The sequence below is a fragment of the Balaenoptera physalus genome (assembly GCF_965194825.1).
Source record: "Balaenoptera physalus genome assembly, chromosome: 2".
NCBI classification, from domain to species: Eukaryota; Metazoa; Chordata; class Mammalia; order Artiodactyla; family Balaenopteridae; genus Balaenoptera; species Balaenoptera physalus.
The window spans coordinates 75,180,178-75,193,461 of NC_138883.1; the positions used below are offsets into that span (position 1 = coordinate 75,180,178).

Genomic DNA, 13,284 nt, shown 5'->3' on the forward strand with positions numbered 1-13,284 from the left:
TCAGTGGTTACTTCTCCTTTTTCATTTCTAATTCTATTGATGTGAGTCTTCTCCCTTTTTTTCTTGATGAGTCTGGCTAATGGTTTATCAATTTTGTTTATCTTCTCAAAGAACCAGCTTTTAGTTTCATTGATCTTTGCTATCATTTCCTTCATTTCTCTTTCTTTTATTTCTGATCTCATCTTTATGATTTCTTTCCTTCTGCTAACTTTGGGGTTTTTTTGTTCTTCTTTCTCTAATTGCTTTAGGTGTAAGGTTAGGTTGTTTATTTGAGATGTTTCTTGTTTCTTGAGGTAGGATTGTATGGCTATAACCTTCCCTCTTAGAACTGCTTTTGTTGCATCCCATAGTTTTGGGTCGTCTTGTTTTCATTGTCATTTGTTTCTAAGTATTTTCTGATTTCCTCTTTGATTTCTTCAGTGATCTCTTGGCTATTTACTAGCATATTGTTCAGTCTCCATGTGTTTGTATTTTTTACAGTTTTTTTCCTGTAATTCATATCTAGTTTCATAGTGTTGTGGTCAGAAAACATACTTGATATGATTTCAATTTTCTTAAATTTACCAAGGCTGGATTTGTGACCCAGGATGTGATCTATCCTGGAGAAGGTTCCATGAGCACTTGAGAAGAAAGTGTATTCTGTTGTTTTTGGATGGAATGTCCTATAAATATCAATTAAATCCATCTTGTTTAATGTGTCATTTAAAGCTTGTGTTTCCTTATTTATTTCCATTTTGGATGATCTGTCCACTGGTGAAAGGGGTGTTAAAGTCCCCTACTATGATTGTGTTACTGTCAATATCCCCTTTTATGGCTATTAGCATTTGCCTTATGTATTGAGGTGCTCCTACATTGGGTGTATAAATATTTACAATTGTTATATCTTCTTGGATTGATCCCTTGATCATTATGTAGTGTCGTTCTTTGTCTCTTGTAGTTGTCTTTATTTTAAAGTCTATTTTGTCTGATATGAGAATTGTTACTCCAGCTTTCTTTTGATTTCCATTTGCATGGAATATCTTTTTCCATCCCCTCACTTTCAGTCTGTATGTGTCCCTAGGTCTGAAGTGGGTCTCTTGTAGACAGCATATATATGGGTCTTGTTTTTGTATCCATTCAGCCAGTCTATGTCTTTTGCTTGGAGTATTTAATCCATTTAGATTTAAGGTAATTATCAATATGTAGTTCCCATTACCATTTTCTTAATTGTTTGGGGTTTGTTATTGTAGGTCTTTTCCTTCTCTTGTGTTTCCTGCCTAGAGAAGTTCTTTTAGCATGTTGTAAAGCTGGTTTGGTGGTGCTGAATTCTTTTAGCTTTTGCTTGTCTGTAAAGGTTTTAATTTGTCCATCAAATCTGAATGAGATCCTTGCTGGGTAGAGTAATCTTGGTTGTAGCTTTTTCCCTTTCATCACTTAAAATATGTCCTGGCACTCCCTTCTGGCTTGCAGAGTTTCTGCTGAAAGATCAGCTGTTAACCTTATGGGGATTCCATTGTATATTATTTGTTGTTTTTCCCTTGCTGCCTTTAATATTTTTTCTTTGTATTTAACTTTTGATAGTTTGATTAATATGTGTCTTGGCGTGTTTCTCCTTTGATTTATCCTGTATGGGACTCTCTGCGCTTCCTGGACTTGATTGACAATTTCCTTTCCCATATTAGGGAAGTTTTCAACTATAATCTCTTCCAATATTTTCTCAGTCCCTTTCCTTTTCTCTTCTTCTGGGACCCCTATAATTCGAATGTTGGTGCATTTAATGTTGTGCCAGAGGTCTCTGAGACTGTCGTTGATTCTTTTCATTCTTTTTTCTTTATTCTGCTCTGCGGTAGTTATTTCCACTATTCTATCTTCCAGGTCACTTACCCGTTCTTCCGTCTCAGTTATTCTCTATTGATTCCGTCTAGAGAATTTTTAATTTCAGTTATTGTGTTGTTCATCATTGTTTGTTTGCTCTTTAGTTCTTCTAGGTCCTTGTTAAACGTTTCTTGTATTTTCTCCATTCTATTTCCAAGATTTTGGATCATCCTTACTATCATTACTCTGAATCCTTTTTCAGGTAGACTGCCTATTTTCTCTTCATATTTTTTGCTCTGGTGGGTTTTTCCCTTACTCCTTCCTCTGCTGCATATTTCTCTGTCTTCTCATATTGTTTAACTTACTGTGTTTGGGGTTTCCTTTTTGCAGGTTGCAGGTTCATAATGCCCCTTGTTTTGGTGTCTGCCCCCATTGGATAAGGTTGGTTCAGTGTCTTGTGTAGGCTTCCTCGTGGAGGGGACTGGTGTCTGTGTTCTGGTGGGTGGGGTTGGATCTTGTCTTTCTGGTGGGCAGGTCTGCGTCCAGTGGTGTGTTTTGTGGTGTCTGTGAACTTAATATTATTTTAGGCAGCCTCTCTGCTGATGGGTAAGGCTGTGTTCCTGTCTTGCTAGTTGTTTGGCATTGGACATCCAGCACTGGAGCTTGCTGGCCATTGGGTGGAGCTGGGTCTTAACGTTGAGGCAGAGATCTCTGGGAGAGCTCTCACTGATTGATATTACATGTGGCCGGGAGGTTTCTAGTGGTCCAATATCCTGAACTCAGCTCTCCCACCTCAGATGCTCAGGCCTGACACTGGGCCGGAGCACCTAGACAACAGGGGTTTATTTTTGGCCTCTCCATTCTGCTCCATTGATCAATGTGTCTGTTTTTATGCCAATATCACAGTGTTTTGACTACTATAGCTTTGTAATATAGTTTGAAATAAGTAAATGTGATGCCCTCAGTTTTGTTCTTCTTTCTCTAGATTGCTTTGGCTATTGGTGGTCTATTGTGGTATCATATAAATTTCAGGATTTTTTGGTTCTATTTCTGTGAAAAGTGCCATAGAATTTTGACAGGGATTTCATTCAATCTGTAGATTGCTTTGGGTAGTATAGATATTTTAACAATTTAATTTTTTATGTCCATGAGAACAAAGTATCTTCCCATTTATTTTTGTCTTCTTTAATTTCATTAATCAATGTCTTGTAGATTTCAATGTACAGGTCTTTCACTTCCTTGTTTAAATTTATTCCTAAATATTTTCTATTCAATGCAATTACATTCCTGTGTATCTATCAGAAGAAAACAAAAACATTAATTCAAAAAGGTTCCACAGCACCATTATTTCCAAAAACCAAGATATGGAAGCAATCACAGTATTCATATGCATGGATACAGAGGATATACATAATATATACCATAAAAAAAGAATAAAATCTTGCCATTTGGGACAACAGGATAGACCTGGGGGGTATTATACTTGGCAAAATAAGTCAGACAGAGAAAGACAAATACTGTATGCTTTCACTTATACATGAAATCTAAAAAGCAAAACAAATGAACAAATAAAACAGAAACAAGACTCAGAGATAGAGAGAACAAACTATTGGTTACTAGAGAGGAAAGTGGTGGGTATAGGGGTGAAATAGGTGAAGGGGATTAAGAGGTACAAATTTCAACTTATAAAATAAATAAATTAAAAGTATGTAATGTACAGCACAGGAAGGGAATAAACCCTGCCCAGACATCAACTTTAGCCAGTGAAACTGATTTCAGACTTCTGCATCCAGAACTGCAAGAGAATAAATTTGTTTTAAATGACCAAGTTCATATATGAACATTGAGCAAGTTTTTTTTTTTTTTTTTTTTTTTTTGGTTTGCTGCACGAGTAGGATGAGATGAGAGTATTTGCAATTGCCTGTTGGGACACATCATGGTGAGGCAGGCTTGAACATTCTTGAGACACCCAACTAAGTCAGATAACATCTTTATTGGAGCTATTTTTCTCTTCTTGTTTCTTTCACCTTTTACCATTTTGGAGTTCAGCATATTGTGGTTAAATATTTATTTTAATTCTGTCCTCTTATGAACTACTCTCCTAGCCTCGTTAGAGGTTCTAGTGCAGAAGGAAATATAGAATGAGAAGGGAAGATAAAGGCAAAATCCCAAATCTGTAGGGCCAAAAAGTGTCTGCGGTTAAAACGGTACCAGTGTAGGTAAGGAATAATAAACAGTGCAAATGAGGCATGGTGGCCTCAGGGTGTGATCATGGCTGGAGGAGGGGCTGAGCCCCGCTGAGGGTCTGTGTACAGGCTGCAGGTACCTGGAGCACCGTGCAGCACAGCACAGAAGTAAATGGCTGAGTCTGTGGTCTGGGAAGAGGAAATGTACAATGAGCTGCGGCGTTCGTTAGGGACTGTCGTGGCATTGGATCTTCCATTCTGCTTTGCCCCTGAAGGAATGTAAAACAGGTGGATGAAGTGGCCCCAGGATTCTGACGATACCACTGAACACTGTCAGCAAAGGTGGAAAAATTACACTGCAGCCTGGAGCTGGCTCCCTTCTGGAGACTCTGGGCTTGGGGACTCTGCTTCACATCCACCCCTCACACACCTGATGAGAAACAGAGAAACTGTTGTAAGCGAGTGTTACTGTAACTCCGACAAATCCCTGAAAGTGCCGCATTGATAATAAGGATAGAAAGTGTGCAGGACTTGTCAGCCCCTCCTCCCTCCCTCAACAGCGCAGCGGCTGCTCAATCCTTCAGGTTCCCCCGTGGGGCAGTCCCAACACATAGCACACCTGGGCAAAAAAAAGCCCCAGCGCAGCGCCCGCTAGCCTCTTCATGACGCTTTGCCTGGCTCCTGGGAAATTTTCACCTTAAGATACATAGCTAACCGCCTGGGTGGTGAGTGTCATGCCTTGTTCTGGATCTTTCTACTCCTGCAGCCAATCAGCTCACCGAACAAGCCCTGCTCAGGTGACACTGACAGGAAACCACCCACCAGCCTCAAGACCACTGAGAACACTGAAATTAAGAAAACAGTAGTCTTTCCTTTGCAAAAGAAAAAAGAAAAAGAAAAGAAATCTAAGACACCCATGGGAACCAAACACTTTCAGGATTCTGTATTCTCTGTACTGTTTGCCTTTACAGAACATGCCAACACCCTGAAAATAACATAGGCTGAGACCCTGAGTCTTTTAAGCTACTATGTGTCAGGAGGTTTGTGTTCATCTCCCACTGTAGTCTTAGTCACTGTGTCACTCAGAGCACAGAAGTACTTGGCCGAGTCTTTCCAATGAGCTGATGTTTTCCTCAGGTGGAAGGAGGTCTCACTCTTCCTAAATTCAGCCTCAAAACCTTTGATACCTGAGACAAGGCTGTTTCCAGATGTGTACTCCAGGAGAAGCTGGAGTCCTTGATTGGGGTACTGCACGTACCAGAAGAGATACGGCGAAACAGAAGATGAGTATTTGCACCTCAGCTCCAGAGGGGCTCCTTCGGAGACAGTGATGCGGCCGTCAGGCTGGGTCACCGACTGGGCTCCCGTTCCTCCTGAAACATCAATGCTGAATCAATGAACTCAGCCAGAACAAAAAGTCTCTATTCAAAGTCAGTCCAGAACAATGTTCCATGTGCAGACAAGAGAGTAAAATGGAACAGTACTCACTCAGGAACAGGAGCACCTCAAGCATCAAGGTGAACACCAAGGTCATGGCGGAGCAGTGAAGAGGCAGTGAGCTCCTTTCTGGGAGATTCTCCACAAACAAAAGTCTGATGACTGGTGGACTTGAACCCAGGTTGCTGTGAGGTTGAGGAGGAATGACAAAGGATTTAGATTTCTTCTGATGGAGGTTGTAAGGTGTGTTGGGAGAGAGGCTGTCTTAACAAAACTGCCTGCCTCTGGCGTCTGAGATGCTTTACATGTCATTGTGCAAAGAGTGGTGTCAGAATATCTTTTTAAACTGTAGGGAAGGAAGGTTTTTGTGAGATTATTCTGATCTTATACAGAAAAACCATTTCCAGTTTACACAGCAGCCCCCTCTACTGGTCAGATGGAGAAACAAAGAGCAGTTCAAAATTTTTGTGAACCTTCCTCACCTCCTTCCTGCCAGGAACACAAAAGTCTCCGAAAGGAGTGGCAAGCACTGCAGAAAGTGGCTGCTCTGAATGTGGTCTGCAGGTGAGTAGCAACTGCATCACCGGGGAGCTACTCTGAATGCAGAAGCTCAGGCTCTACCCAGACTTCCTGAGTCAGAATCTGCATTTTAATAAGATTCCTGCTCACATTAGAATTTGAGAAACACTTGTCTAGATGAAGGAGGTTAAAAATACCTTTTGGATTTAATAATAAAGAGATCATTGGTATTTCTGAGAAAAAATAGATTGGTTACAGGAGAGTCATGTATGAGTTTGGAGGAATATTAAATATTTTTTAAGAGGAGCATGCTTGAATATTTTAAATGATGGCAAGAAATCAGTAGCAAGAAAGTCCTGAAGAACCAGACCATAGAGTTTGGATGATCAGTGGGCTGAGGTGCCAGAGAAGTCAAAGAGAATGGAGTGGGTGAAGCGTTTGGACAGAGGCACACTATTTAAAGGTAAGAGAGATAGATATCTTTTTTATTATTAAGGGAGGGAAAGTGAATTATATGTGTAAAAGCAGGAATGTTTCACGTGGAAAGCAGAAAGTTGAGGAAGATTCATTTAATGATATGAGTTGTCTTTACGGTCATCTACCATGACTCATCAAAAGGTCCTGGGTAAGCTGTATTAAGAGCGAAGAGAGTCAAAGGAGATATCGTAAAGTATAGAAATGATACGGTATAAAAACATACAAAATTTTCACGCACCATTTCATTTACAATTGATGTTAAAAACCACGAATATATGGAGACAAACTTCTGTATGGCTGTGTTGATACATGTGCTTAGATGGGGGCACATTGTCCTCCTGGGATGATGGTTTAAGTAAGAACCAGGTGTAAGAGTGGGAAACATAGCCATGTGTTGGCTCAAGAGATATAACGAAGTAGAAGTATCTTCAAGCGTTCCCGCAGTGGAAGGTTTCCAACCCACTCATATAAACCAGCTTCACAAACCAGCTCATTAATCAGTGCACTTGTCAAAAGCAAACTGTGGTCAAGCTGTAGGCAGATTTACTGAATGGTTCTTATGAGTCAGGGACAATAATAACAGCTGGGTTTAAAGAATAATATGTATGGGCCCCTATCCTTGAGGAATTTGGACTAGTGAAGAGTTAAAACCAAAAAATATTCTTAGCATAGTAGATATGTGCTATTGCAAAACTGCGTCCAGAACACTAAAAGAGGGAGAGGGCAAATAAATATAATTTATGTAACCTGGAAAATCTTTTAAAAAGTAAATGTGACATTTACTGGGTCCTGACGATTGAATAGGATTTTGCCAACTTGAGAAAGAAATAATATTTATAAGAAGAAAATATGAGAGTGAGTTCATTTGATATGGCTGATGTTCAGAAATCTTGGGGTAATGATGGGGATGAGGATGAACACTTACTGGAAGTGATACTGTAGATGGCCACATAAACCTTGGTTTTTACTTTTGGATCATGGGGAGCCATAGAAGGTCCTGAAATAGAACAGCAATCTAATCTAATGTGTATTTTAGAATGATAACTTCAGGGATAGATTGGAGAGCTCACAGGTAGTGTATACATTTAAGAAGTTATTCCAACCAACTTGGTGAGAGATTATGAGAACCCGGACCAGGATAGTAACAAGGCAACTAAAAAGAGGTGGTTGAATGTGAGAAATATTTAGAAGACAGAACTGATATGACTTCATATATCAGTCAGCTTTGACTAGGGGAATGCTCAGTACAAACAACCTCACAATCTCAGTGGCTCACAAGAACAAAGTTTAATGAGTTGTCCATGGTATGTTAGTTGTGGGTCAACGGCAGTTCCAGCACTCTGAGGCTCTGCTCCTGGATACAGGTGGATTCCGTTCTGCTCCTATGAGTTATCTTTTCATTCTGGACCTTGTGTCTTCTTCACATTATGGATAAAAGCTGAAAGGACAACCACTACCTGGTAAGTGCAGGGAAGAAACAAAAGAAGACATGCCATGTGCATATATTTAGTTTTAGCTATGATATAACATACTTCCTATCCACTCACATTCCATTGGTCAAAGCTGGTCACATTGCTATGTCCAAAGTCCACAGTGAGGCCAAGTATAGAAAATATACTCCGGCTAAAGATTAGCATAGTAAGGGTGAGAGAGAATGAATAGTCAACACATAATACACTCTACTACTCTTGGAAATGAGCTACATGAGAGTGAGCTTATAGGGCACTAGGATGTTAACTACCTTACGGAAAAGAAGGTATATTCACTTCAAAATCTTTAAGAAAGTTTTTTGTGAAGACCTAGGAGAAGTCAATAAAAAATTATTTGCTTTTCCCATTTCTCTTCTTTGTTCTTTCTTTTTGTGTTGAAGAACATGCCTTCCATGAAGTAGGATGTAGCAACGAGTGGTGAATAATCCCCTAGTTTAATCAGATTACTTTAGAAAGGTTTGAGTAACTATCTAGTTCACTTGGAATCACGGCAAAAGAGGAGGCTAGGAATCTGACTCAATGATGTGGCCAATATACTGGTGGGAATGGAGGTGAGTGATTTGTAATAACAGTCCCGTTAGTTGAGGGAGCTACGGTGACTGGAATGCTTGTTTATCTCTCATTGCATTTCCCCCTGATTATAGAAAACACTGTAATTCATTGAATTTGCCTTTTCCACCTCACACATGGCTCTTTCTCAATGCTGGTACCAGAGCAGCACCAGGCACAGGTTTGGGTGTGGGCTGCAGGGGCCTGAAGGGCACCGTGTTGAGGCACAGAGATATGTGACTGAGTCTTCAGGCTGGGATCCCTTGGTGCACATGTAGCTGTGACCCTCCTTAGTATTCAGAGTGATTCTTACTTATCCTTCCTCCTTCTCATCCTCCTTTAAAACCATTAAAACAGGTCCTTAGGGCTTTTTCCAGCTTCCCATCTATACCAGTGTAAAGCATAAAAAGAGCTGGAAGGGAAACTGCCAGTGAAATTGGTGCTCTCTCCTTCCTGAACATGCAGGGATGGAGACCTCTGTTCCACACTCAGTACGCTGCTCATTTCTGTTCAGAAAGACAGGGTCAGACATAAACTGATCTCTCTACAGAGTGTTCATTGTCTTCACACATTCCCAAACAGAACCTAGAGTTACGTGACTACATCCTCCTCCTTCTCCATCACCGCCACATACTGTTCCGAATGTCTTCAGCAGCCCCTGGACTTAAGGCCAAGATGAAGTCACAGGATTAACAATGGAGCTGGCAAGGGATTCCTCTCCATTTATCCTGCCCAAGTATCCTCAGTAGAGGAATATTCTTCTTCAGAAAATAGGATTCTGCATCTGGTTGCCCAACCAATCAGAGATAAGACCACATACAAGTCCTAGAAACACACCAACAATTTCTGACCTAGACTCAGTTTCCTGTCATTCAAAAGGAGGGCTCAAACACTGCTTTCTTGAGACCAACTTCACAAACATTGAGGACATCCTCCATGAGTCCACAGCACAAAGAGAACTGACAACCATTCAGAAGTGGGCTGCCTCATGGTGGACTGCAATTATTCAACTTGAGAGAGATTGGGATGGCAATTTGTGGCAGGAAAAACACTTTGGTTAAGAATCTTTTATATGAACTTTCAACAAGATTTCTAAAACTTTCAAATCCTCATATTATAAATGTGCACACATACCACGTGCTAAATTATCTATTGCTTTATGTACGTTATTCGAATACAGAAATCACACAATAGAATTACTATCATTACCAATTTACAAACAGGAAAACTAAAGCTGAAAGAGATTGAGGAATTCACTCCAGGTCAAACATCTGGTAATAATTAGAACACATATCTATCTGGTAAAGAGTCCATGGTGTTTGGAATCTGCCATGCCACTTAACATTTGTGATACTCAGTAAATGTTTTAAATGTTAGAGAAGATATGTTCTAAAAATAACAGGAGTCTACTTTTTGGGTTTCTTTCTACTAGCCAAAAAATGGAACAACCTAAATGTACTGAATGATTCCATTTACATGAAATGTTCAGAAAAGGAACCTATGGAGATATAAAGTAGGTCACTGGTTGCCTGTGGCCAGGTATCGGAACAGGGATTAACTATAATTGAGCATAAAGGAGATTTTTGTGGTGATAAATGTGTTTAAACCTGGATTATTGTAATGGTTTCATAAGCCAGCTAATTTACCAAAAATCACTGAACTGTAAATTCAAAATGGATGAATTTTGTGGAATGTCAATTTTACCTCAAATAGCGTTGTTTAAAAGTAAGTAAGAATTATGTTCTATCTTGCCTGTGTCACAGACCAGGAATAACGCTAGTTTGATTGAACATACACATATTAGTTTAAACAGTCATTTTGTGCCCAGAATGTCCTTAAGAGATCTGAAAATTATGAAAGCAATACTCTCTGTTCCCTGTGAGCTTAAAAAACAGCTGAAAAAAAAAAAAAAAAAAAAAGACATCCAGGGGAAATTTAACAGTACAAGATAGCAGTAATTAAGATTGGTCAGAATCTAAATCTACTTCTGGAAAATTGGCAGTGTAAATTGACTACATAACCTTCTTTCCAGTGAACAACTGAAATAAATAAAGGAAACAGCATGGGGAAGGTACTAAACTCAGGGAACAGTACCTCCCACACACTCAAATAGTGTTCTGAAAAGTGGAACAGGATTGGAAGATATCTCAATGGCTAACCTCTGACTTTCCTTCCCAAGAAAAGACATGCCACTGTGGTTAATAAAGGAAATCCTGAAAAACCTCATTAATGTCTCCCAATTTAGAAGTGCAAAGGCTGAGGTTAGGGATGGACTGCTAGACAAACAGAAGCTAGTACAAGTGAAGTTCCTTTTTTTTTTTCCTCCAGATCAGATCACTTGATGAATAGGATAGTGTGGGTATGACCACACCATCATAAAGCCTACTTGCTGTAAAGCGTATTTCTGATGAAAATACTGATCCACTGAAAAATTCACCCGGTTATTGGAAGGTATGTGTCCAGAACAAGACAGGCATACCTCCAACAGCCTTGACATTCATGCAACTAGTAAGGTAGAATCCTGTAATCTACAGCAACCCACCTTACCTGAAATAGAGGAGAAGCCAATTGATCACTAGATATATTGCATAAATTAAATCTTAGATGAAGTGACTTGCAGGATATACATATTGACAGTTCTAGATAAACAACACAAAGATTAGTCCAGCTTAAGCTTTTATATCAGTGTTTGAATAGCATGGACTCTAGAAATAATTTTATCTTTTGTACACTTATTTTATATATATATATATATATATATATATATATATATATATACACACACACACACACACATATAAATTGAGCCTCCTGCAGTAAGTATTGTTCACTCATAGAGGACTCTGTAGTGAAAGGATATAAAAGACCTACAGTGCAGTAGGAGGAGGAAGAATTAAATAAATGGATTTTTTAAAAAAGATAATTATAGATAGTGATAAGCACTTAAAAAATACAATATTGTATTGAGCTAGAGAGTTGCTCTTGGGGTGAGGGAAGGCATCTGCTCTAGACAGGGTATGGAGAGAGGGCTCCACTCCGACACTTACTCTGCAACACCAGACAAGATATTGAACCTCTCTCATGTTCAATTCCCTTTTCTGCAAGTAGCCAGTATCTTTCTGGGGGTGCTGGGCTCAGCACTGGCATTCATCATCTCATTCACTTCTCATAAGAACCCTGCATGGTAGATTCTATCAATATCCACATTGTAGACACGAGGAAATGGAAGCATAAAAATTATTAAGTCATTTTCCCAAGATCACTCAACTACCGAGTGGTAGATCTAGAAATACAACCCAAGTCTTTGGTCTCAAGCACTTTGCTACACTGTCTCCCTAGAGTAGGATGGACCCAAACTTGAAGGGTTCCAGTAAGAATTAAGTGAGAACACACATTCAAATCACCCAACACAATACCTTCCCTAGCTTAGGCACTCAACCAGCTGTAGGCAATGTGCAAAATCTTGCAGGGCGGTGTTGGGAGACAGAATCTGAAATTGCAGAGGAATCTATCCCAAGATAAAGTTCAATATTTTTGTGAGGTATATGTAGCAGGTTACCTGGCAGATTTCATGTGTTATCATAAGTATCCATGGTCTATCATGTTCTTACTGTTAATGAGAAGTCAATTCATTAAGGTGTTATATTGAGAGATTGGGTGGGCATATTATAATATGAAATGAGTATACCACCCAGTATTTGCTACAATTGTTTATTTTTTCCCATTATTGACTCTTGCTCCGACTTCTCAGGATATTGCTATACTACAAGAAAGGACAGAGCAGTAGACACAATTATACTTACCAGAGAAGAAACCCCAAACTTGCACAACAATTCTGAGCTTTCTTTCCGAGGTAGCCTATAACTCTACAGCCAAAATCATCTCATGTGTTGTATATGTCATTTGAAGTCAATCACTTTCACATCTGGCTACCAAAAGAAAAACTCCAGCCAGTTCTCCTGAATCCTCTCTCTCCTGATTTCTGCATTGGGAAGTTTACTGACTGGTTCAGCAATGGCACCTTCTATTGTGACTAGGCTTCACCACAATTTTACCCAGTATCGCTAGAGGGCAGCAGCGAGGCCAGTGTAAGCATCACGAAATATTTGAGCAGGACACCAGGTGGCAGTGCTTCAGCTTTCTTTCTTGCTGCATTCAGTGTGCTAGAGCCTGATTCTCAAGGAAGGAAAATAGAAAGTTTAAAAGGATAAAAGATTCGCAAAGGGGTGACATTTGAGTAAAGACATGAAGGAATTCAGAGGTGCACCATGTAGATATTTGGGGGCATAACATCACAATAGGACAAAGGCAAGGAGCACAGGTCTTGATATAGAAACATGCTTGGAGTGTTTAAGGAAAAATATCTTTCCCTGTAGCGCCTTATTCTTCCCAGCACACTACTGCATAAGAAACTTGCTAAAGCATTCAGCACTGTTAACTGATTAGTGGATGATTTCCTCATCTATTGATCCTGGGGCAATTTGTGCCTAGGTTTGGCATCTTCTTTCCTAGTTCCCTTTAGGTTCCTGTTTAAACCAGTAATGTCACCATCACTGAGACATCCAGCCACCCTGTTCTGGGGCCAAGTGCTTCTCAATAGTTCAAACCTTGCTCTTTAGGAGCCCCATAAAATGCTACGCTCTGGTTGGCAATAAAAGTTAGAGATGATATTCACAGTTAGGAAAGTTATGTCTCATTTCCCAAAGATTAAAAAAATTGGAACAATAAAATCTATCTCATAGGGTTTATGATATTTAAATTAGATAATGAATCTGAAATGCATACTACAGTGCCTGACATATAGTAAGCCAAATAAGTACCAACTTTCTTTT

The 13,284-nt window shown here is 39.6% G+C and overlaps 1 gene segment (V, D, J or C); it reads right to left on the bottom strand.

Annotated features, from left to right (window-relative positions):
- Window positions 1–5,006: 5,006 nt before the first annotated feature.
- Window positions 5,007–5,514, bottom strand: LOC309654703 (T cell receptor alpha variable 8-4-like). The segment is given in 2 exons: window positions 5,469–5,514; window positions 5,007–5,353 (listed from the first exon to the last, which is right to left on the bottom strand).
- Between the last annotated feature and the right edge of the window lie 7,770 nt (window positions 5,515–13,284).